This window comes from Peromyscus leucopus, chromosome 7 (genome assembly GCF_004664715.2).
Source record: "Peromyscus leucopus breed LL Stock chromosome 7, UCI_PerLeu_2.1, whole genome shotgun sequence".
In the NCBI taxonomy this organism is placed as follows: domain Eukaryota; kingdom Metazoa; phylum Chordata; class Mammalia; order Rodentia; family Cricetidae; genus Peromyscus; species Peromyscus leucopus.
The window spans coordinates 68160655-68187114 of NC_051069.1; the positions used below are offsets into that span (position 1 = coordinate 68160655).

At 38.7% G+C, this 26460-nt stretch overlaps 1 long non-coding RNA gene across 1 annotated transcript in view; it reads left to right on the top strand.

The window, feature by feature from the left end:
* Nucleotides 1–24995, top strand: part of LOC119088351 — a 46311-nt gene extending 21316 nt beyond the window's left edge. Inside the window, exons 4-5 of the long non-coding RNA XR_005092008.1 lie at nucleotides 23900–23924; nucleotides 24936–24995. This is a non-coding gene — a long non-coding RNA (uncharacterized LOC119088351). The remainder of the gene's footprint in view (nucleotides 1–23899; nucleotides 23925–24935) is intronic.
* Nucleotides 24996–26460: the final 1465 nt, after the last annotated feature.

A 26460-nucleotide genomic window follows, 5' to 3' on the forward strand; every position in this document is an offset into this window, starting at 1 on the left:
CCATCTGCTGTGGATTTGGGGGATTGAATTTAGGCCATCAATCAATTTTGTGAAGCAAGTGCTTTGACCTGCTGAGCCATCTCACTGGTCTTCCACACTAGCTTTTGAGATAGTATGTTTTCAAAGAGCCTGGAACTCATTGATTTGCTGACATTAGGTGGCCAATGAGCTTTGGGGTCTGGCTATCTCTTGAACCCAGCACCAGTGTTGCAATATGTGCCACCATGTGTGGATTTCTATGTGGGTGCATGGGATCCGAACTCAGATCCTCATGTTCTGTGCAGAAAACATTTAACCACTGAGCCATCTCTCTCCCCAGGCCCTCCCTTGGAACTTAGTTTGTTTTCCATTACTAAGTAATGGCATGTGTAAAGAATTGAGGTAGGGCTTCCGTTTCTACTTTGTATCACCATCTAATCCGCTTTACCACTTGGTACTTTCTGTGGGATGTCCTGTATGCCATGAATATATGTTGCTATTAATGATAAATAAAAACGCTGATTGGCCAGTAGATAGGAAGGAAGGATAGTGTAGGTGGGACAAGGAGAGAGGAGAATGCTGGGTGGAAGAAGGATGAGTGAGGAGATGCTGCCAGCCCCCTCCGAGAAGAGTAGTAGATGTAAGTTACTGGTACGCCATGAGCCACATGGCAAGGTATAGATTAATAGAAATGGGCTGAGTTTAAGTGTAAGAGCTAGACAATGGTAGGCCTGAGCTAATGGCTGAGCAGTTTAATTAATATGAGCTTCTGAGTGATTATTTTATAAGCAGTGGGGCAGGGCAGGACTGGAGAAAACTCCAGCTATAGTACTTCCCAACATGGCCAAAGAAATCCCTTAGTAATTTTCTATACAACTTGTTTCTTTTAGTTTTTCATAATGTAGTTACCTTATTTGGAAGTAAATCATTTATTTTCTATCCATGTATCTTCTACTTACACACTCACTTTCATTTTGAGTATGTTCACATTTGTATGTATATGCATGTGTAGAAACACAAGTGTACATGTGTATATAATATATATGCATATAGTTTACATTGTTTTTTTTTACTTCACACGTGCTTTTACTTCTTGTCTTAGATAAAAAGATCAAGTCTTTGAAGTATTTTTCAGTGTGTTTGATGCGCTTGTCTATTACATAGTTGCTGAGCCAGTAAGTACACATCTCCCTAAAACTACATATTCAATGCTTGGTTGCATTTATCTCTTTTACTTTCAATCACCTACTCAGTCCTTTCCATCCTTTATCAATGTCAGAAGCAGTAATTCTCTCCTGGGATGAGATAACAAGAAAATAATCACAAATGGCACACCCTAAGGAACCATATTTAATTAAATGAAGACACAGCTTGAGGGCACTTCTCCCAACTACAATCCGCTCTTCATACATTCCTTTTTAACCTTGCAAAACACACACACACACACACAACACACACACACACACACACACACACACACACACCCCAACAAAAACAAAAAACACTAATCACTCAGTTTTAATAGTCCTCTCATAACTCAAAAAAGATGGAGTTTGAGGTTCAATTTTATTATATTCATGGTATTTTCTCATGTAACTATATATTTAGCTAAGTTTTTAAACAGCAATTAGCTAGAATGAGCCACTGAAGGCAATTAAGCATTTAGATGTATTTGTTTTTTATTAACCACTAGACTGACACCTGACACTGAGCAGTTAGATTCCCAAGGCTGCACACCATCATGCAGCAAATGCTGTGAGATGCTGTGTTAAGAGCACAGAGACACTGTTTCTGTGGGTGTGGACTGTTCAGCCCCTTCATCTCCTCTAACACAAGGCTAATGTGCTTCACCTGCTTGTGTTTCTAACATTGTTTCATGTGTGCAAGGTGAATAATAAGCATACAGACTTCTGCTTTTTAGGCCGCCGAGTCCAAGGATAAACAGTCCCACGGGCATACACATCTGCTTTGAAAGTCATTATCTATAAAAAGTTTTAGAAATTTATGAGAAATGTAAACAAACTGTCAACAACATCCCAGAAGAGAATATCTCATTTCTAAGAAGTCAGATATATTATCTAAATTTCAAAAATTCACAAGATTAGTCATCCTGTCAAACACTAATTGTAGCTTCATTTGTAGCAGGTCAAATGCTTAATTTTTGTTTTATCAAGATGGGAAATAAAATCCTAATGCCATCATCTCCAAGAAATCTGTGCTTTCCCTTCCCTCCTCCAAGTCAGATAGATAAGCTGCTTGATTTCTGTGAGAAAGGGAGCTGAAGGGAAAATAAAGGAGGAGAGGAAGCACTTCTCTGCTTCTCCCCCACGCTGCCATGCTCAGCACCTTCAAAGCAGCATCTTAAGGGGACAGATTTTATCTTTACATTTTCATTTCTCTGGAGTTCTTACCCAAAGCTGTATACAGTGAATAATAGCTTTGCATTTCCTATGCCTTTATTATCCTTTAGGTCTATTTTAAATTATCCTACAAAGTACTAGGCATCATTGTGGCATTTTCAAGTAAAATGTGTTTTAGGTGACTCCTACATCCCCACTCATCTCCTAGTTAAGTGTTCTTGAACCCGTCCATCAAAGGGACTGAGGAATTTTTACCTCCCATTTGTCAATCAACTTCCTAAGTAATAATGTCTTAAAATATTTGATTCCTTTAGGTTTTTTTCCTTTTAATGTTTTTATTTTCTTACTAGTTCCCACATTCCATTTTGTTGTGTATTAATTTAGGGTCAACAAAGACATTTGAACAAACAACATTTAAAACACAGTAGCTAGGAGATGGTGGTTTATTCCTGCCTCATTTGGCCCAGGACATGTGCTCTAAGTTGGCAGCTGGCTTGTTTCCAAGGAAGTATCTTAGGAGTCAGGTGACAAGTGTCACTGCAGAAGTCAGTAGGCCATGCTCAAGGTTCCTCAGCTGTACAGAGAGAGCAGGAACTAGGGCCAACAAATCCTGCTTTGTCAAGTGATATCCAAGTTCAACACATACTTCCTGTTCCTGTCCAGTAGTGAAGCTATTAACCACAGGCTGTGCTCCGGCCACGGTGGCTGGCTTGATTAGCTCCACCTGGGCAGCCACATCACAACCACCTCTGTTTTATGGTAGAAGGAAAGAGCCTTCTTCTCTTTTGGTGAAGAGCTAGCCATTCCTGCCACAACTCCTTCCTTCTAGAAATTTGCCATATTATCCTTATAAACTCAGGAGCTACAACATATTTAAAGAAAACACGTGTTTCTCCCATGGACACTTATTTCCTTATCCTCACAGTTGTTTTGTTTAACATAATTTTTGCCATGGGCAATGATATTGCACATAAAAGGTATTTATATCTTGTCTTATTTACTCTTAAGTTTGGGAAACCTATTACTTATTTCTAACATCTTGGCATTGATTAATTTTATAATAAAACAGTCATAGATTTTTTAAACCAAAATTTCCACATCTGTAGTCTAACCCAAATAGCAGCAGCAGCAGCAGCAGCAAACCCAAAAAGTTTTCAAAGTAATGGGGAGAAATTGTTGGGCTAAAATCTAAGGCAAACATTGCTGCTGACTTCACATTTTGCACACAGTTTGTAACTCTGTGTTATACGACTGTCCTGCCTTTTGACATAGAGGAAGGAATTAATTATCTCTCTCAGATGTGCCCTCTTGAGTTCTTATTAATACATACATATTCCTTTTTTAAAATTAAATAATTAGGTGTGTGTGTGTGTGTGTGTGTGTGTGTGTGTGTGTGTGTGTGTGTGTGTAGGAGTGCTCTATTTGTGTGCATGCCTGCATGTTGGAAGAGGGCATCAAATCCCATTGTAGATGGTTGTGAGCCACCATGTGATTATTGGGAATTGAACTCAGGACCTTTGGAAGAGTAGCCAGTGCTCTTAACCACTGAGCCATCTCCCCTGCCCAATACATATGTGTTCTTAACTAGCTCTAAAATGAGATAGGGTTTATATCAGTGCTGGGTGTTCATAAAATGCTACTGCACAAGAATTTGTAGATATGAGATTGAGATCTATAATGAAATGCATTTTATTAACTTTTCCCTTTATGTCCTCTCATCTCAACTTTGAGATACCCAACTCCATCTCTTTGGTGAAACATTTTCAGAGAAAGTTGGAATAAAAGAGCACTGATGTCCCTACACTGCAGCCTGTCCGTAGCCGGTCTTCCATCAGTACCCACACCCACTATGTCATCAGGGAGAGCGTGAACCAGGCTTCTTGATTTGTCTTCATTTAGGGCTCTTGGAGTTATCCATTTCCAATTTAAGAGAGCCCGATGAGTGTGAACAGAGATGAAGAAGGCTTAACATTAAAACTTATGATCTTTATACATTAGGTTACAAGGAACAGAGGGGCATAAGTGGGTACAAAGTGATTTGAAGGGAGAAATAGGAAAATGGGAAGATGAGGGGGCTTTAACAAGGAGAACAGAGGTAATTATAGAAGGAGGAGAGTTAGTATCAGTTAAGGTTGTCTGAAAAGTTCATAAGGAATCACATTATTATCTATTTACCTAAAATTACAAATAATGCATATAAGTCTGTATAACACTTTATTTTTGGCCAGAAGAATGATTTTTCATCACAGAATAATAGAGTAAGACAACATGGCAATTATTTTCCACAATTATTCCATAAAGATCATTACTCAAAACTCAGGGTTTTAAACTAGAGATAGTTTGATAGGATTGATGTAGTGATGTAATTGGACCGAAGAAAGTATTTGCAGAAATTTATGTGGATTCGAAAAGCATTGAGAAGACATGATGATTGATAGGAGAGAACTTATATTCCAGATAGACTTTCTTAGCACTTTGTACCCACTGTTTACAGGAACACTGTTACAGTCCTTAACTGACCTTATACCTACGCTAATGAAATCAGGGTGGCAAGAATGATAGGACACTCCTCAATGAAATTATTTAAATTATCCCTAATTTTCTTCTAACCACATGGGCAAGTTAAAGAATCCAAGGATTTAGTCCTTACGATTTTCCCTTTGACTTTTGCCTCTTACTATTTTCATTTCATCACTCCTACAGAGACTTTTCCAAACTCTGTGTTTAAGAGTTTTAAAAACATAAGCAATGGCAGAGCAGTTATGGTTATCAGAGCAGTTCTGTACCTAACGTTTACAGTGGGAGTAATGAGGACATTTTCAGTGGGATGGTGGGAATTTTATAAGGGAAAATGCCTCGTAGGAGCGGCCATCTGTTGTCCAATCTAGGCAGTGTCTAGGAGAGGAGATTGAAGGGAGAATGTGTTCCTCATAGTGTGAGGAGACGTGTTGTCTGTACCTCTGGACTTGGGCTCTACAGTGTTTAGTCTCTGTAGTCCTGGGAAGGTGATTTGGTCTCATTCTCATATGGTGAGACACACAGGCTGCCAACCCCACTTGGGGGAGTTTGCAGGGTGTCATTTCATGTTTTATGTATGGATGGTGTCCAAAGGTAGAAATGAGCTAATACACTTTATTATAGGATGTTGCCTTTAAAAGGTTCTTATTCCTAACGCTGCAGTCCGAACAGAAGTTAGTGTGTGGAAAGACGACAAGTTCCAAGGGAAGTGGGAAGACTCACTGCCGGCTGCGTCAGGTGCTCCATGTAATCTGAGGTTTTTTCCGCCAAGAGCTTTGGAGTGGGAGAAGCTGTTCCTGGAAGGAGTAATGGCGTGGGCTTGTGGCTGCATGTACTGTTTAATTTTACTTGCAGAATGCAAACATTACTTAATGAATTAAAAGGGCACAGGAAGACCTTATGCTATTATACAAACTCCAGGTGAAGAAGGTGACATAATGATGACTTTTTTTAATATTAATAAACAGATATGTCTCTTGAGAGTTGAGGTGTGAATACTGTAGCCATTTTAGGTCTGAAGGCTCAACTTGCTACCCTGCGGTGCCCTGCTTGATAATGCTTTAGAGGGAACAGGCTGTGATTTCTTTCATAAAAAGGAGGCTTTGGTTGATGTGATGTGCTAGGAAAAGGTGAGTATTTGTTTCTGACTGGTGTTTTACTACAGAGATGCTCATTGTGAGTTAGGGATTCTTCTCATGTCAAAAAACTAGACCCAGGCCGGGCGGTGGTGGCGCACGCCTTTAATCCCAGCACTCAGGAGGCAGAGCCAGGCGGATCTCTGTGAGTTCGAGGCCAGCCTGGACTCCCAAGTGAGTTTCCGGAAAAGGCGCAAAGCTACACAGGGAAACCCTGTCTCGAAAAACCAAACAACAACAACAACAACAACAACAACAAAACTAGACCCTAACACTTCCACTGGACAGATAAAAGGCAGGGCTCCTGGTTATATTTCCAGAAGAGAGGATGCTAGGCAGGCCACACAAGGGATAGTACTGGGGATAAGGTGATGACAGTCTGGAGTCATAGGCTACTTGTAAGACAAGCAGGGTAGAAAAAGCTAGATTTCTGGGGATGGCTGTGGATTGGCTATTTTGAATAATTTTAGTTGGTTCTGAGGCACATGGACAGTCCTGAGTTGTCTAGTATCTGACACTGGGGTAATAATACACAATAGACCTGAGTGTGAGAAAATCTTAAGGAAAGTGGGTAAGCGTTTAATTATCTATGTAAGAAAGACAACTTTATCACTCAAAGACATACAATTGTATTGAGAAAACATTAAAAACCGATGACACTATTAAGTTCTGAAGGATGACTAAGAGTAGTGGCAGTAGCTGGTAAAGCTTGGAGGTCTACTGGTCCTATTGGCCAACAGCCCAAAAGAATAACCCATTCCTGGCACTGGAGCCTTTCTTTGCTTGCGTGAGCTATCTAATTGGGGTATTGTCCCCTATTGGAAAGTAGTTCCACTAAAATTCTTTTTATGTATGTTTATATGTATATATTTTAGCAAGTTTCTTTAGCAGAAGGTTTCCATATGGATTTTTCAAAAGTCCCTTAGTGTTAGTTATCCCTTTTCATAATTCCTCTTCTACCCTGCCTTCCATTTCACATCTCCAATCTATCCCTTCTTTCCCCATTAATCTCCTTTAGCCCTGTATGCCACCGTGTTTTGTCTCCCCTCCCTTGAAATCCTCTCAGAAACCTCTACTAATTTCCTCTGTGGGTACTCCAAACACAACGTGCATATTTTGAAAATCAGAGCTATAGCCACATATGAGAGAGAAAAGGTGCCATGCTTTTCTGTGCCTGGATTACCTAATTTAGATACTTGTTTCTAGTTTCATTTGTTTATCTGAGTAATCCAGAACTTAAAAGTAAGACAATACTTGTTGAAGTTACCACATAATGGACTAATGGAATATAGAGAAACCAAACAAGTACTTTCTTGGAAGCTGCATTCTTAGTGGCTAGCTTTCATAATGCTAAATGCTCCATGCTACCAGGGGAGAAAAGGAATCCTCAATCTCACCCAGCTTTGAGCACTGAAAGTTACAATGATTGGCCTGACAAGATAGATATGCCCATGGCTTCAATAGTGTTATGAGACTAATCAATCACTTTATGATCTAAGGCCTACTCTAGATGGAACCCATTTCTGGCACTATTAATGGGACTAAGAATGTGTGGCCAGATAGGTCATAGATCTAGGGGAGAACCTAATGCTATTCTGCCAGATAGACACAGTATTAAAACAACTCCTAATGACTTCTTGGTATACACATAGATCATTTTATCTCCCAATTCTCATCAAAGAAGCTTCTTCTTGCAGTAGATGATGATTAATACAGAGATCAACACAGAGTTCTTTTGTAGGCAGAGCTTCTCTGTGTCTTGGCGGTTGTTCCCAGACAACCACACAGATACTTATTATTAATTATAAATGCTTGGCCGATACCTCAGACTGGTTACTAGCTAACTCTTACATTTTAAACTAACCCATATTTCTTATCTACACTCTGTCACGTGGCGGTAACTTCTTTCCACATGACATTTTCATCTTCCTTCTTTCCATCTCTCTCTCAACTCCTGAGACTCTGTTCTTCTTCTTCCCAGAATTCCTCTGCCCTGAAAATCTTGCCTAGCTATATGCCATTAGCTCTTTATTAAACAATGAGGGTAATACATATATTCATATTATACAAAAAGATTTTTCCACAGGATTTCCCTTTTTTTGTCTAATTTAAAAGGAAGGTTTTAACTTTAACATAGTAAAATTATATACAACTAAAACAGTTATCAAGTAAGAATTACAGTTACAATATTCAGTCCATTTGTATTTGCAAAATTAGAAAAATACTTCATTATCCATCTTATTTTTGTGAGTCTGAAGTTTTATACCTTATTTACTTTTTATCATAACTAAGGAAAACTTTAAGTCTAATAATTTAGTCTTGAAGTCCATCAAAGACCCTAGAAGGGTATAATGTTACCTAATGACAGGCATATCTGCATGCCTGGATGGTCACTCACAATTTTTCTGCAATGTTGGGGCATCCATTTTTGGCCTATATTCCTATTATATCTGACAGACTTTTTTTGAGAAGCAGGGAATTTTGAAGGATTGTCCTACCCTGTCTTGGCAAAGTTTAGCAGTTTTTTTTTTTCTGTCCTGCTGGTCCAGTTTGGACAGTATACTGTCAGCAATTGAGGCAAGGGCAGTTTTTCCCCCAAATGACTAGCTTTTACCATAAAGAAAAACTCCATACAGAATTTCTTCAATGCCCATCATCTGCTCTGAAGTAGATTGGTGCTGCTAGGAGCAGATGTGTCTCACTGTCACGAAAAGCTTTAGGTTATTAATCATATTAAATGTCATATTCTGTAGGTCTTTGAAGTGTTTGAAGACCATCTATCTACCTAAATATATGTGTATGACCTTGAAAATATACCTAACATGACTGTAAGTTTGACTATTATAGGTACTATAATCTATATTTTTAAATTATACATTACATTTTTAAATGAGTTGCATAAACACAATACCCTAAACAAGAGTAGAAACATACATACTGTATAATAAAAATAATGTTTAATTTGTATCAATAAACGAAAATTCATACCAATGTGAAATATTTTGAGAGCAATAGTTATTTTTTGGATTAAAGTAGATTGAATAATCTCCCCTTTTTTTCTTTAGAAAGAGGTCTTTGAATTTAACTCTTTTGTCTAGCTTTTTTTTTCTGACTATGACCAATAATAACTTGTAACCAGCCCCCTTTAAATGATAACAAACATCCATAGCCCATCTTTTGGGAATGTGGGCATTGTTTCTTCTAGACTGCTTCCTGTTTGTCTGGGGGCACTGGCATCCTTCATATATAGGTGAAGTTTCTCTGTGTCTCAACAGTCACTCCCAAATAACCACACAGATACTTATTATTAATTATAAATGCTTGGCTGATAGCTCAGGCTGGTTACTAGCTAACTCTTACATTTTAAATTAACCCATATTTCTTATCTATCTTCTTCCACATGGTGATACTTTCTTTCAACATGGCACTTTCATCTTGCTTCTTTTCCCATCTCTCTTGACTCCCGAGACTCTGATCTTCTTCTTCCCAGCATTCCTCTGCCCTGAAAATCTGCCTAGCTACCAGCACATCAATTCTTTATTAATCAATGAGAGTAATATATATCCATACTGTACAAAAAGATTGTTCCACCATAATCCTCAACTGGTCAAAGTACAGAGAATAAAAGCCCTACGGAGGCTGTTTGTATCACACCCTTTCTCCCCAAGGCTTAGGGAACTTCCTGAAAGAGGGCATGGAAAGACTGTAAGAGGGAGAGACAGTGGTTGACTGGAACAGTCTTTTTGGACACACAGATCATGTGCATGTGTGAACTCACAGTGATTATCATGCCATGCACAAAACTTGCACAAGCTCAAGCTAGATGAAATCTCAGCATGGAGTGGGGAGGTGGGCAAAATTCTACCAGTAGCTGAGGAGCCATTGGCATTTGATAGCTTCTGGGAGAAGGAAAGTCAGATTTATTCAACAATAGGACTCCTGGTAGGTCAACCACATTCCAGGGCAGGCCCCACTCTCAAAAATAGTTGGGAAACACAAGCAGATTCAATAAGGAAACAAAAAAGAAGAAAACTCAAAACTGGGTGGGTAGGGAGGTAAGAGTAAATACAGGAGTTATAGGTAAATATAATAAAAATGTATCCTATGAAATTCTCAAAGAACTAGTAAAAATATTATTTAAAGACTAATGACATTACATTGTAAGGGATAACATACTTTATTTAAAAGTGGTATGAATTTTTTTGTGTTAGTTCAAATGAAAGGAAGTTGTATTTAATACCAACCATATACCCAGCTCTTTTCATCATAATATAAATAATCACAGAAAATATAATTTAACACCTGGGCATCTGGGCATTTATGGAAGCAGCAATGTTTAGCCCACATGAAGAATGAAGAATAACCCACATTCTTTGCTTTTGACAACTGTTTGTGTTTTATATTTTTTAAAAATATATTCAGAACAGCTTGGGTGGGAGTGTGTGTGTCTGTGTGTGTGTGTGTGTGTGTGTGTGTGTGTGTGTGTGTGTGTAAGAAGTGAAAGGAGTAATAGGCAGCAGCCTGGAAAATAATGGAGCTGCCACTGAGTTAGGAGTTTAGCTGTGCTCTAACTGTAGGCATTCGATTCCCCTCTGGTATAGTAGGAGTGGGCAAACAGGGAAAACCTAAGAAGTAAGCTCTGGTCAAATCCGTAATCAGGTCGAAAAGAAAAAAAAGATGGAATTTATCTTGTCTGAATCTGAATCTGGTCATACATGGAACTTTAGTTCAGTTTGTCCTTGGAATATGCATCAAGTGTAGGTCTCGGAAGATGTTGCTTAGATTGTGGGTAGACATTATATTTATATAAAACTTCAGGATGCTCTTTTGGACCCATAAACTACATCATAAATGCCAATATAGGGAAAGTGAGCTCACAAAATACTAATAGAAAACAACCATGTCTGCTTCGGCTGTTGCAGGCCTGAGACAACATCTAATAAAAGATTCAAGAACCAGTGTGTTCCTGATTCTCACTAAGCTCTGCTGATTGCATTTCAATGAGGAAAACATGTTTCTATGAGGATCATGGGGGCCTTCTTGAATTCAGGCCCAGATAGCCTGTTTTGCTGAGGTCAATTCATGGATTCAATGTTGTATCCTGAAAATACTGTTTTCCTTGTAGTCATCCATCACCTCTGGCTCTTACAATCTTGTCTTCTTCTTCTGCATTGATCTCTGAACCTTGGGAGGGAAAGGTCTGATACGTATGTCCAATTTAGTGCTGATCATTCTACAGTTTCTCATTCTCTGCATCTTGATGAGTTGTGACTCTGTGTTAATTTATATCTACTAAAAAAGGGAACTTCTCTGATGAGGATTGAGAGATGTACTGATCTACGGCCATAAAAATAAATCACTAGGCATCAGTTTAATATTGTGCTCATTTAACAAAGCAATAGGCTCTCCCGTAGGGCCCACAACCCACTTTCCAAGTGTATCCCGAGTTTTGTCAGAGATTGGATGTCTTTATAATAGCTGGCACCCATAACAATGGATTTTTTTTGTAGAAAATTAGGACACAGACAGACCTTTATTATAAAGGTACACATGTTTGTCAGTGACAATTGCTTATGTATTTTTTTCATCTTCTTGGAGATAGAAGTCAAAACCAATTTATAGAGTAGGAACAATATGCTTGCCCTTTTAAAAGACTTATTTGTTAGGAGTGGTTGGTATCTAAAAGTGCTTTGTGATATCCAGAAATTAATATTTTAGTATACTTCTTAATAAATATGGACCATTGTCTAGGCAGAAAAGATATCAAGGGGCTGGGGAGATGGCACAGAGATTAAGAACATTTTCTCCTCTTGTAGACCTCGATGTCTACAAGACCATATGGGGGCTTACAACCATCTGTAACTCTAGATCTTGAGGATCTGATGTCATCATTTGGCGTTTAAGGGCAACAGGGACATGTATAGTGTAGAAAAGCAGGTAAATACTTGTACCTAAACTAAACTAAACTAAAGATAAGGAAATAAAAAATATTAAAAACTTGTTTTGAGATTATAATATAATTACATAAATATTATACATACAATATTATTCCTAAATTTATAAATATAACTTGCTCAGTCCATATAACGTCATTACTTGGTATCTATGTGTATACACACACAAATATATATATATATATATATATATATATATATATATATTATATAATGTTTCAGGGTTGATAATTTGGTATTGGATAGCCAATTGTTTTGTGCTGTGGATATTGCTCTATATAAATAAAACACTGATGGCCAGTGACCAGACAGGAAGTATAAGCAGGACAAGGAGAGAGGAGAATTGGGGGAACAGGAAGAAGGAGGGAGAGACACGCAGCCACCGCCAGGACAAGCAACATGTAAAGACGCTGGTAAGCCACCAGCCACCAGCCACATGGCAAGGTATAGATTTATAGAAATGGGTTAATTTAAGATATAAGAACAGTTAGCAAGAAGCCTGCCACAGCCATACAGTTTATAAGTAATATAAGCGTTTGAGTGATTATTTTATACATGGATTGTGGGACTGTGGGGCTTGGTGGAACCTGGAGAGAAGCCCTTCAGCAACAGTTTTGCTCTCCTATAGAGAAGACACTCTCAGCACTCCTTAGTTGACTTTGGTTCTTTGTGTAGGGCTGAGGTCTTTTGGTCCTTTCCCCATACACATTAGTATGTCTATTGATATTGTACTTGTTCAGCTCATGTTTAAGCAGCTATGTTGTTGAGACGTCATGGGTATAGCTTCTCTGACATTTTTAGGGAACACAATCTCACAGCAAACTCCCTGTACCTCTGGCTCTTCCAATCTTTCTGCCCCATCTTCTGCTATGATCTCTGACCTTTGGTACAGAAGATGTATTGTAGATGTAATATTAGGGACTGGGCAGCACAATTCTGCATTTTGATTGGCTATGGCATTATGTAATGGTAATTGTTGCAAAGGGAAGTTTCCTTGATGAGGAGGGAGAGCTACACTTATCTGTGGGTATAAGGATAAATATTTAGATGATAGTTAGGGATTATGCTTGTTTAGTAAAGTGAAAGAAGTTGTAGGTTCTCCATCAACATCTATCGCATCACTAATCCTGGGTAGTTGGCTCTGTTTCCAGTACCAGGCATGGCTTCTCTTTTGTTGAATGGGCCATAAGTTCAATTAGGGAACTGATGGTTACTGCCAAGGTATGTGTGCCACTACCAAACCCTTTGTGTTTTCATGTCATTCTAGTCATTGTTGTGGTTCATAGGTGTCATATATGTGTAGGACTGTTGCTTAATTACTTCCCTTGGAAGCTTGAATGGCACCCTCTGGTACCAAGAAAGCTAGTCCTCAGGGAGGAAGCTTTTAGGTCAGATCCAGGTTGGGTTCTCTGGGCTATGTATCTGAAGTGCATGGTGTCTTCAGCAATACTTGTAATGTTCCTCCAGAGGGCAACCAAGGGCTGTAGTGACTGCCTATAAAGTTTTGGGAGTCTTTTGGATCAACAACTCAAAAGAGAGCTTCTTATGCCTGGTACTGGGGTTTATGTAGGATAGTCTACGGCTCTTGTAGGGAGAATTGCTAGCCCAGATGGGGACATTTCCTTAAATGTATATATATATAAAGGTGCTTTTAAGTAGATAGTTAATAGTATGAATCCTTGACTTTTTCAGACATCTTTAGTATTTTATTTTCTTTACTCTTCTTCTGTATTTATTCCCCTCCTCCTCCATAGTTAAAGTCCTCTGCCATGCTTTCCCCATTTCCCCTTTAAATCACTTGCACCATGCTATATTCCTCCTCCTATGCCCCTCTCTGTTGCTCCCCCAACCTTCCACCCTAGCTGTGGTTCCTATTTTCTTTCCTGATGTCTACAATTATTCCAGGTTATATTCTCACATCCTAAGATTTGGGTCTTGGAAACTCAGATAAGATAGAACATGCAACATTTTTTTTTGGGGGGGGGTTTGAATCACCCCCACTCAGTGTCATTTTTTTTCTAGTTCTATCCATTTACTTGCAAATTCATGATTTCATTTTTCTTCACAGCTGAATAGTATTCCATAGTGTATATGTACCACATTTTCATAATTTATTCATTAGTTGAAGGACATTTAGGTTGTTTCCATTTCCTAGCTATTGTGAATTGGGCAGCAATAAACATGATCGAGCATTTGTCTGTGGAGTAGGATGTTGAGTCCTTTGGACATATGCCAAAGAGTGGTATAACTGGGCCATAAGATGGTATTTATTTATTTATTTATTTATTTATTTATTTATATATTTATTTATATATTTATTTATTATCTATCTATCTATCTATCTATCTATCTATCTATCTATCTATCTATCTATCTATCTTTCTGAGGATTCTCCATACTGAGTTATGTAGTGGCTGGGTTGGTTTTCAATGCCACTAACAGCAGATGAAGGGTCCATTTCCCCCTTGTCCCCTCCAGCATTTATTATTGGTTATATGATCTTGCCATTTTTACTGTAGGAAGATGAAATCTCAAAGTTGTCTTGATTTGCATTAATTGATGGGGATGATGAACAGTTTTTGAGATATTTCTTAGCTATGTTTATTTCTTCCTTTGATAACTCTGTTCAGATTCTAGGTCCATTTTTTTGTATGAGTCATTTAAAAATCTTTATTTGATTTCCTTATACTCAGAATAACAATCCTCTGTCAGATGTTTAACTAGCATAGATTCCCTCCCATTCTATGGGCTTTCTCTTCATTTGATTGCTTCTTTAGCTGTGTAGAACTATTTTATTTTATGCGGGTCCCACCTGTCAGTTGTTGGCCTTAATTCTTGGGTACGTGGAGTGCTGTTCAGAAAGTCATTTCTTACACCTATATCCCATATGTATGGTTAATATTTTCTTCTAGTGGATTCAGTGTTCTGGAATTGGGGTATTTGATCCATTTGGAGTTAGTTTTTATTAAAGGTGATATATACAGGTCTAATTTCATTCTTCTGCATGTGGACAATCCAGTTTTCTTAGCACCATTTGTTGAAGATTATTTCTTTTCTCTAGCACACTTTTTTAGCATCTTTGTTGAATATTAAGTGGCTGTAGTTATATGCACTCATGTTTGTGTCTTTGATTTTGTTCCATTGTTCTACATGTTTATTTTGTTTTAGTATCATATTGTTTTTGTTATTTTGGCTTTGTAATATATCTTGAGATCTAGAATGGTAATCTATCCAGCATTGTTATTTAAAAAATAAGGAAATCCTCAGGAAAAAAGCATTAAAACTTTTTAATTGTAATAATGTCCTGGAAATGCCTCATTGGAACTGTTGGAATCTTTATTGGAAAATCAGAGTTGAATGTCCTTCTTCACCTGTAACTAGTCTTTCTCTGTTCTGCCAGCCAGTTCCCACATAATGACATGGAGACTACTTATTAATTATGAAAGCTCAGTTTATAGCTTAGTGTAGCTGGAGAGCTTCTCTCCAGGTCCCACCAAGCCCCGGCAGTCTGATAGCCCACTTATAAAATAAACACACAGACCCTTATATTATTTACAAATTGTATGGCTGTGGCAGGCTTCTTGCTAACTGTTCTTATATCTTAAAATAATCCATTTCTATAAGTCTACACCTTGCCACATGGCTCGTGGCTTACCAGCATCTTCATATGCTGCTTGTCATGGCGGCGGCTGGCAGTGTCTCCCTCCGCCTTCCTGTTCTCTCAGTTCTCCTCTCTGTTAGTCCCACCTATACTTCCTGCCTGGCTACTGGCCAATCAGTGTTTTATTTATTGACCAATCAGAGCAATTTGACATACAGACCATCCCACAGCAGCTTAGGCTTGTTCATAACTAGTTCTTATAACTTAAATTAACCCATTTCTATTAATCTACATCCTGCCATGTGGCTTGGCTGTTACCTTCCTCCTGCATGTCCAGCTTCCTCTGTGTCTGGCTGACAACTCCATGTTTCTTCCTCCCAGTATTCCTCTCTGCCTGGAAGTCCTGCCTATACCTCTGGCCTAGCTATTGACCATTCAGCTTTTTATTACACCAAATAACAGAAATATATCTTCACAGTGTCCAAATATCCTGCAACATTTACTTGTAATGTGGAGTGAGAGCTTCATGCAGTTATTTGTTTCCTCCTCAACATGTTGATGTGGTGAGGTAGGCACTCTCAGGAGGTGACTGCACAATGTGGGTGCAACTCTCTCATAGATGGGCATGTTGCTCTTGTAGATGTGAGTTTGTTCACCAGACCTTTCCACTATGAGCCCTGCCTACAGGGCTACATCTATGAGAGGCAGCACTTCCTGGGCACTGAATCTGTTCATGCCTTGATCTTGGAGTTCTCAGAATTAAGGGAACTACATTTTTGTTGTTTATAATCTATGAATTTTATAGGACTTTTCTGTGGCATTCTGAACATACAAAGAAAGACCTTTCCACTGTGGCACTTCAGAGAAATTACTGGTAATTTAAGGCATGTGAGATTAGGTAACTATGTTAATTGACATTCTGGAGTAAGAGAAGAAATATTTAGGGTACAGATAGTTCATCCGTAGGGCCTGTTTTAAAGGGTACTCAATGATACACTGGATTTGGGAGATCTGAGGTGTACAACTGGTATCCTGGGTAAATAAGACTCTTCCTGTGCACTGTTTTGCATTCTCTCCATCTTACAGAGGAGTCTGAACTAGTCCATGGTGGCTGACTGTGGAGAAACTGAGTATTGTAGTCTGAGCAGAAGTGTCCTGACACAGGCTCACTCCAGCCTGTTTGGTGAGCCTTCCTCTTCCTGCTTTGGGTTTAGTGGGCTGTAGGAATCATTTAATGCCCATGAGTACATAGTAAACAAGACAACTCTTGACAACTAAGGGCATCCAGGAGCCAGACAAAACTTTCTTGCTGAGATCATGAGGCTTTTTAGAGAAATTCTGTGTGTTTTGTAGGGTTGCAGCTTGCAAATTTGTCTTTATATTGGTGATTCGTTCTGCAGTCTACTCCTGGCCCTTCAACTTGATCTCTGGGGTTATGTTTCTGAAGAAAACATGCATGGATCAGTGTTTTTCTCACAAAGTACTTTCAGGTGATCTCAGGGAAAGATTACTTCAATTTTTATATAAATGAATTCTATATGACAGTTTGTACATTAAGAATGGGCAAAGGTTTTTAAGTTGGCAGTTTAACAAAAAAGAAAAATAATAATTTTTTATGTAGAAAGAAATAAAAATTAAGCATGACATTACATTTTAGATTAGAATGGCAAATTAAAAGAAAACATATAATGTTATTTATGTATGATTACTCTTTTCCAGACATTTTAAAAGTTCAGTATAATCCATTTCTAATTTAATCCTAGTCATTATTTTTTATAGATCCCATGTTACAGGTGAGAATATTTTCATGCAGAAGGCTGGAGTAACTTGCCTAAGGCCAGAAAGAAGTGGAAATGGAGAGGTGGGGTATATGGGTTTCCTGTTATACTGAATGTAACTGTTATTTCATAATATTTTCTAGTTTATTGATGTTGGTATTCAGAAGGCATTTAAGTTTGGTTATTTTGAAATCACTTCTCCTTTTTTGTATTCCTTACTTTTAAACTCCCTGTTATACTTAGAAACCTGTCTCAAGAAGTGTGCTGCAAGGGAAGTATAATATATAAATCCCAAAACAACAATGAGCAGAGTTTAAGACAAGTTAGTGTGACTCCCAGGTGAACCAAGAGGGTGAAGGGAGCCAAGGTCAGCACAGCCCAGGGAACTTCTAGCCATCTGGTTAGAGTCGTCAGAATGCCTAGTGCCTGCTACAGTGGGACAAGATTCTTATACCAGAGCTGGTCTTTGGCTGTAGAAGGCTCAGAGGCTGCGGTCTTCCCATCCCTCTTCCAATTGCACACACAGATGCTTCTGTAGAAGTGTCCCCCTGCCCCCCCCCCCCCCCCCCCCGCTGGCGCAGCAATTAGGCAGGTGCTTCTCTTGGGTTTCAGAGGGATGAGTTCTCATTCTAGAGTGAGTCTCCATAGGTCCACGTCAATCAGTTCAACTTGACTCATCCTGCCCTGATGACTGGACTGTTGACCAGTACTGTGACTGGGAAATTGTCAGTGTTTAAGATTGATTGGCTCAAGCAATGTGCAATAAAGGAGTTTCATTCTAAGGTAGGATGGAGAGAACAACCCCCCCCCCCAATGATTTTGGGTGCATACGTGGGAGAGCTGAAACAGCAGTAGACATTTGTAAAAATGGAGACAAGTTGGACTAAAGGTTAAATGAATGGTCCAATTTGAAATTGAGAGAGGAAACAGGAAAAAAAGAAGCCTGGTCAAAGAAGGTCTGAATTCCCTTTGCCTTTAAAATTATGTATGCAAACAAAGTTCTTGACTGTATATTTCAGTTTGAGTTTTCTGGTAAACAGTGAAATTTTCCTTTATTGCTAAAAGGGTTGGCTGGAAGAGGAGAAAATGGGAGGCCGATACTTTGCCTGCTTATTGGTAAATCCTCTGCTCTTTTGCCTCTCTGGGGTTCCAGCTCTCAGACAATCCCCTTTTGATAAGTATTAACCTAAATGTTGGTCAGTGGAACTGCTGCTTACAGGAATGTTCTGACTTGTGTTGGACTACATGGTGGCGGCACTGGACACTTGTCACATCTCTTAGGTGCTTTAAGTGCTACTGAGCCTGCAGAAGTAAATCTTAAATTTCACTTTAAAAATTACTTTAAGGTTAAATTTAAGGAGTGTCTTGTAGTTAGTAGTATACACACAGATTGCAGAGAATACTAGCATGTTGATTGCTGTGGCTTGAATATGCTCCTTCAAAATTCATCTGTTGAAACCCCGAGCCTCAATTTGGTGCTGCTTGGAGATGAGGGGGCGTGTTCAGGAGGTCTTTCAATTTGTAAGGAAGAGTCTTCAGGATGAAATTGGTGACCTTAAAAAAATGGGAGAGGAAAGGTGCTGTGAGGTCATGATGAAACTGTAACGCATGAAGGGCAGGAAGAGATCCCTCACCAGAGTCTGACTTTACTGGTACCCAAGCTTTGGCTTCAACTTTTAGACTGAAAAATAATTAAACATTGTGCTGTTTGAGCACAGTATGCTTTGGCAGCCTCTGGAAACCAATTTCATCACATTTTACTATCAGGTATAAATGCCTTTTCTTTGAAAATTTAAACTTGGGTTGAGAAGAACACAGATGCAGTGTATTTGATAATATGACTTCTCTTTTGACATAGATGGGTATAGATGAAATTCTAAATGGTCTTAGTAAATAAGAAACACAGAGCCAAACATGGAGTTAAAGCCTAAGAGATCAGAGCACTAGTGAAGCCCAAGACTACGTTTAGCTTACCAGTCACTGCCGTCTCTTCCCCTGAGAGAGAGACCTTCTCCTGGGTGACCCATCTTTTTATTGCCTTTCTGTTCTACCTTCTCATTGGCTCTAAACCCAACCACATGATTTCCTCATCACTGCCTGTCTATACAGACCTCCAGGTCTCTATAGATTGTACTGGGATTAAAGGTTAGGGTCACTGCTTGGCTTTGTCCTTGACTACACAGAGACTCTGCCTGCCATGTGATCGGATTAAGGGCGAGTGCCACCACCACTGGACTTCTGCTAAATGGCTTACTTTTAGCTCTGATCCCCAGGCAACTTTATTTATTAACATACAAATAAAATCACATTTCAGCACAAATAAAATATCACCATAGATAGGGTAACAAGGAGACTCAAACAGGCAATTAATTTTATCCTACTCATTGGATACCTCAACTTTCAAAGGTTTAAAAAAATTTTGTAAACTTATTTTCAAAGGAGGGGAAACAGATGCCAGTTTTTCTTCCAGGCAGCATATTTTCTCAGCTTAGTTTTACATTAGTAGATATATAAACAAAGCAGTTTAAATAAATATACCAAGAATTCTTTGTAAACGAGAAAAAGACTTGTTCTAGATGTCAATCAAACTCTAATTACAAAATAAAACTGAAGCCTTACCATTATCCTTCTCATAGTCACCCCCTTCCTCCATTCCTTTCCTTCCTTCATTTCAAACATAACTATTGGGGACTTATAGAATGAAAGGTTCTGAAGCTCTCTCTCTCTCTCTCTCTCTCTCTCTCTCTCTCTCTCTCTCTCTCTCACACACACACACACACACACACACACACATACACACACACACACACATTTCCAGATAGTCTGTGTTTTAAAAATGCCCTAGACTTGAGAATAGATAGCAAAGCTGGCAAACTAATGAAGAGCCACACAAATTTTAATGAAGAGATGCTATGGGTTGTCACAACTTGGCCTCTTGAGGGGACACAAGAGAAAGCTCTAGAAGAGGTTGATGACTTAAGAAGGCAGGGGTATCAAGTATGAGATTGAGTTAGAGATATCACCTAAGAGAATGTGAGAATAGGGTGCTGAAAAATAACTTAGGATTATGGAGAGTGGAGCAGGGAGAGAGATAGGGAGAGAGAGAGAGATAGGTACTATGAATTGGTGCTGATTCACTATCACCCTAGACTACATCCCCTAGTCTCCCCACCAGTAAGGTTCCTACTTTAACTCAGTCAGTGAGAGACATTGACAAGACCAAGAAGTCCAGGAGGGCAAAGGGATTTTTTTGACTAGGGAAGCGATAGGTGATGGGTTTCTTGAAATTTTAAGTCATAAGAATTATTCCTTGCCTGTCTACAATTTTTTTTACTTCCTATACTTTGCAGGATTTTTTTTTAGTCATTAAATGATACAAAATTCTCCTTCTGATTAAAATACCTAAAATTATTCTTATTTTCCTTACGGAATCTGACTTATAGCCACCAAGCTGAACATTCCAGCATGCTAGTTCTTAGTTTTACTAGGAGTGAGAGACTTAGCTGATTTTGCTGAATTGTACTTTATATTGGCTTAGTATTTCCCAAATTGCCAAACATCCTTCCTGAACATCATTACCCAGGATTCCCTTCCTACATTCCTCTGGCTATCATTAAACTGAATTTAACCTCCTTCCCTTCTTTCTCCTAAGCTCATTATGCACTCTCTACAACTCTCCAGCCAAGTCCAGCATGCTCTACCGTGTTCAACGTCTCCCCTGGCTGTCCTCAATGAAGTGGTCTCTTCTGGAGCCATGGACCTCAGTGCTTTCCTTGGTGTCCATTGTCCCACAGCAGTCTTCAAGTCATTCCTCTAGGTTCTTGAAGTGGTTGTTATCTGCCAATAGCCCTCCCCGTCTCACTGCTGACTTACAATCATAGCCATCTAGTTTCCAGACCATCCAACTTCCCCCACCCCGCCCTTTAAGAACTGAGATTCACCCTTCTGTGAGACCAAAATGAGCCATCTTAGAAATAAGACCAAAATGCTTTCACCCTAAAACTAAGGCCTAAGATTTCTCCTTTCAGGTACAGGCCATGAGTTACTGGAATAGGGCCATGAGTTGCTGAAACCAGTCAGTCCAGATTCCAGAAACCAGGAAGTGTAAAAGTACAGAGTCACAAGGTAGTCAGGAGATAATGACTGCCAGACTATGGAATGTCCTCTCCCTGGTTCCCTAGGTAACTGACCCTAGGTAACTAACAAAAATGTCCCCACCTGAGGGCAGCCAATGAGACCATGATTTCTAGGAAGTCCCTAGAAGTGAGCCAATTAGAATTGTACCCATACTAGCACCCCTAAATGATGTAACCTTGTGGCTTTTGCCTTTAAAAACTGAGCTTGCAGAGAGGCAGGCACTTCCTCCAGCCTCCACTGTGTTGGATGTATTTGATGAAGTCCCTGCCTAGGCTTGTATTGTTTTTGGATATGCTTTTGGATATCCCAAATTAAACCTTGCTTTTGCATTCCGGCATGCTGGTCTTCAGTAGTCTCTCTGGGGGTCGAGATCTGGGCATAACACTTCTAGTCTGGGGTTGTTTAAGATCATCATGTGAAGAAAAAAGGAGACTTGCACATATTGAATCTCTGATGGGCATTGGCATCTTCGGCACCGTTTATTTTTTTCTGCTTTCACCAGAGGAAGGGAACAGGGCTGGGGGAAACCTCACAGCCAGGACAACTGGTTTCCTTTGAATTTGGAATACTCCGAACTGATCCTCAGTCCTGCCCAGGAATCAGCACTGCTCCCTTCCGGGGGAGAGGTGATCTACTTGTACTATCTTTTTCTCCTATAGTCCTCACCTTTCAAGGTGACACTCTGAGCAAGTGTCCTTGGCTCACACGTAACCAATACGAAACAGATAGACTTGGAAGTGCTCTCTTCTTTCCTTCCAAATCATTTCTGCCCAGTGCATCTGCACTTTCTCTCCTTTTGAGTTTCATTGAGGCAATAGCTTTCTTTGGATGACAGTCCATCCTTTGGTTCTTCACCATCACATCTAATATTTCCTTGGTCTCTGCTTGGCCTCCCATGGAATTAACACACTAACAAAAGCCCCAGTGAACACAACTCCTTAAAACTCCCTGTTCTATCTCAGTCATGGTAAAACTAAAATGGCATTCCTCTATTACTGTCTCCTCATAGCTGTTACCCATTTGCTTGAAGCTCTTTCTGACCTCTTATCTGGTTCAAGAGCTCCATGAAAATCACTTATCACAAAATCACTCTGAACAAGTCAGTATGTCCCCAGGCCCTACTCAGTGCCCCACGCCTTGTCATCTTATCAGAGTCCATGGCTTCAATCTGAGCATGTCATGCTCCTCTTCTCAGAGTATTTTCTGTTTTAATTATGTGACTCAGAGCTCCTTGGCTTCAGTATTAACTTATGTTTTCAGAGTTTATCTTTACATCATTCATTAGAGGCCTGAGAATATAAGTACCTATATAAAAAGCTTGAGGATATAAGTACCTGTATGAAAAGCCTGAGAATATACGTACCTATATAAAAAGCTTGAGGATATAAGTACATGTATGAAAAGCCTGAGAATATAAGCACCTGTATAAAAGGCCTGAGAGTGTAAGCACCTGTATAAAAGCCTAAGAGTATAAGCATCCATACAAAGTGCAAGGTGGGGGAAGCATGACCCAGGAAGCCTGACTTTTTGCATAAAATCTTGGCTCTGCAACTTTCTTGAACAGCTTACTCAACCTCTCTGTTTATTTCTTTATATATAGAATGAGGGAATGGTGATTTTCTTGTAGAGTTACTGTGAGGATTATACTATTATACTGTGTTGCTTGTCCTAGGCACTTAGTAAATGTTAGGTAATATGATATTCTGAAAATTATAAAATTATTGTCTCTTGCCCAGACCTCTCACCTGCTTGTAGGGCCTGTGTACAATTGCCCAAGTGAGAGATTCATGTGGCTGATAAGCAGGAGGATTTTCTACATCCATTCAAAGCAACATCCAGAATTTGTGATTAACATTGATACTTCTACTTCTATTCTTAGTGAATAACATTATCCTTGTTCAGAAAAAAGATTATTGATGAAATTGGAGGTCCTGCTAAGCCACAATTATGTAAGAAAAATTACAGCCATTGTAGTACTTCTTAGATTAGGTAATTTTACCAACAGCCCCAAACATCTTGAGCTCCCATGATACAAATTGCCGTTTTTTTTTTTTTTTTGTGTGTGTGTGTGTGTGTGTACATTTGTGAGAGTGTGGTTGTATGTGTGAGTATGTGGGTGTATGTGTGAATGTGTGTGTATGTATGAGTGCATGTATGAGTGTGTGTGTGTGTGTGTGTGTGTGTGTGTGTGTGTGTGTGTGTTGGCAATGGTATATTGCCCAAAATGAGGAGAAAAGTAACATGTGGTATGGAAATAAAAGCTCATATCTTCCATTTTCAAATAATATCTTAAATGCACAGGCAGCTGAAGTACATAGTGTTACGGAATCTCATGTGCCTTTCAAATGTTTATAAAATAATCACATACTACCAAAGTATTATGTAAATATCTGTTATGTCCTCATGATTTTTCTTGCCTCTTTTTTTCTCCAAACAGGTGTTTTATGACATTTTTCTCTTACGTGAGTATTCACTTTCTGCAATATTCAATTTCAGTGGTCCATGATTTTATGACTCACATTTGAGTGGCTTGAAATATGGAAACAATATCCATTTCTGGCCCAGTTACCAAACAGAAGAAGTTATGGGTTTAAGAAGAAAATAAATAGCCTAAAATTCCATAGTGATCTTTTAGTGATAGATATAGCGCTTTCACAATACCATTTATTAAGCACATGTCAAATTCCAGCCATTGGACTAAACAATTTCATGCATTATGTCATTTAAATTTCTAACCAGTCTACCATGTATCAGTAGTAGTCAGTACAAATACCAGACAGAGAAGCTGCACTAAAAATGTGTTCAAGGTCACATACCTACTAAATGACAGAGTCCACGTTGAAGGTCATGTCCTTTATTTACCAGAGCCACTAATTTCATAATAATTAAATTAAGTATTTTAAATATTACAATTACAGAGAAAGTTTATTTGCTATTATGTCTTAATGTTGTATTAAGTAGCTTATTGTATTTATATTTTATGCTTTTCTACTTGATGAATTCTCATTTTTTTAGTAGATATTCACGGGTGGATTTGTTAAAATTTTTTTTTGTCACTAGACAGGAAACTTCATTACCTCATTCTTGATTATTTATCCAATGGTAACATTCAGCTTCCAAGTTCCAGCTAAGGGTTTATAAATCAATTTTTGTTGTGTGCGCATTTCTCTTAGTTCTATGGTTTCATTGTGTGATGATCATTTTGAAGGCTGAATTTTTACAAAGCTAAGACTTTCCATATATTAGTTCTCTTAAAAGTTGAGTTCGATTCCCAGATCATACTTTGGAGCTGCCAAAATGGCTTCGCAGCAACACTGGAAGCCTATGATGGATAGGGAATGTTTAGATTGAGGCTTGTGGAGCTGGGCCCTGCACTTATCTTTAGGTCCAATTTTGATGATGTATGCATTAAGATTCCTGGCAAGGAAAACACAGTTTCTACTTGATGAAATCTGTTTTTTTTTTTGAAATAGCCTCTCACAGAAACTCCCCAGGTAGCAATGAAAAGAAAACACTGAGTTCTCTGACTTTATTATTGAAGAACATAACGGGCAGTGTCTTCAACAGCAGCTTTCTGGTCATGCAGGAAATGTCTTCATATGACTCTGTCTACAGTGGTGGGGCTTGGGGAACATTTTCAATCATCGTGCAATGTCTGCCTGAACATACTCCCAGAAGAGTTGACTGACAGAGGTCAGGAAAACAACTTTCTTATGACCAGAGTCAGCCAAGAATACGAATGAAGCCATCAACGCAGAAGTATTAGGTAGAGTGGTTTTTGCTCTTTTCTTCTCTTTTTTAAATTGGTCTTAATCAACAGTACAGATCATTCTGTAAAAGATTTTGATACAACAAATATGTGGATATCAAAACCTATAAATAATTGAACAAATTTGGACAAGGGGAACAGCATGGCCAAGAATGAGTAAACTAGCACCAAGGTTGATGGCCAGAAAGACTGGCTAGAGGTGGCTGAGAATTCAACTCTAATTTCTTCACAGTGAGAAGAAAAAGAAAAAGATGATTATTATAAACAATGCTCACATGTCAAGAACCAACTGAAGATGCATGGAAGAACAAGATAATAAGATGACTCAGATGACCGAATAAACAGAAAAATATTTTGAAGTTATTTTTCCTATTTTCATGAGCAAAAGAAATAGGTTTCATCATGAATGAAGAGATGAATAATCTTGGAAGAGAAATGGAGACTGGAGAAGAGGAGCAAATAGAAACTGTAAAGATGAAATTCTATTGTCTGATATAAAATATTTGAAATGGATATGCTTAATGTAGGATTATAAACTACAAAAGAAGGAGTCGGTTAAATGAGCAGAAATCAACAGATCAGGGAAATAATTTACAGACATAGGAAGGCAGTGAAGAGTTTAACATTGTACAGTGCAAATAACTGGTACTGCAAAAACAAAAAATGAATGAAGAAGAAAAGTATTTGAGACCATTTGATTGCTTTTCCTCCCTAAAATTTTAAAAAACACAAACTGTGAGTTCAAGAAACTAAGAAATTTCCAAGGAGAAACATGTTTTAGTCACATACAGTGATTGGCATATGTGGCCTCTTCTACTTGAGATGCTGAGGCAGGAGGATCACTTTTCTATACGTTTGAGAGAAGCTTGGATAACATAGTGACATTCCATCTCAAACAGGAAAAAGATGGCGGTGGCTGCGGGGGGAGGGGGACGACGACGATGACGACCCACACCTAGGGATATCATAGGCAAACTGCAAACTGCTGAAATCAAGGATGTAGAGAAAACTTCTAAGGCAATTTGAGAAAATTCACTCAATATGTATGAATAACAATGAGGCATTTATATTTAATTGCTATCAGAAGCAAGGGACAATAGCTGATCACAAAGGCAGCATGTTCAAAGCAAACCAAAAAGACAAGAAGCTCGTTAACATTGTGTTTTGTATCCGGTGAAACCACCCTTGAAAAGGGAAGATAAAATGAAGACACTTTCAATCAAAATGAA